Genomic DNA, 366 nt, shown 5'->3' with positions numbered 1-366 from the left:
CCCCACCCGCCGCTGCCGGGGCCAGGCCCCGCTTGGCCCCTGCCTTGGACTCCGTCCGCCCCGGCGCCCTGGCCTCAGTCTTCCTGTCAGCCCTGGCCTCAGTCTTCTTGTTGGCGGCAGGCTCAGCCCGGCTCACAGCCCTGTGCTCAGGGCTGGGGTGCTGCTTCGGCTCCTGGGGCCGGGGTGGCTCTGGCTTGGCCTCCGCCCTGGCGGCTGGCTTCTCCTCCTGCTCCTGCAGTGGGGCAGCGGTGCCCCCTCGGTGATGGGGGTCCCCCCGGGGCTCAGGGGAGGGCGGCTCGGGCTCGGGGAGCAGCTCCTCCTCATAGTCCGCATCAGGGGAGACCGGCGAGGTCCGGACGGCGTAGC

The sequence above is a fragment of the Antrostomus carolinensis genome, unplaced genomic scaffold, assembly GCF_000700745.2.
Source record: "Antrostomus carolinensis isolate BGI_N321 unplaced genomic scaffold, ASM70074v2 scaffold39017, whole genome shotgun sequence".
In the NCBI taxonomy this organism is placed as follows: domain Eukaryota; kingdom Metazoa; phylum Chordata; class Aves; order Caprimulgiformes; family Caprimulgidae; genus Antrostomus; species Antrostomus carolinensis.
Note: the sequence above shows the minus strand (reverse complement) of the source record.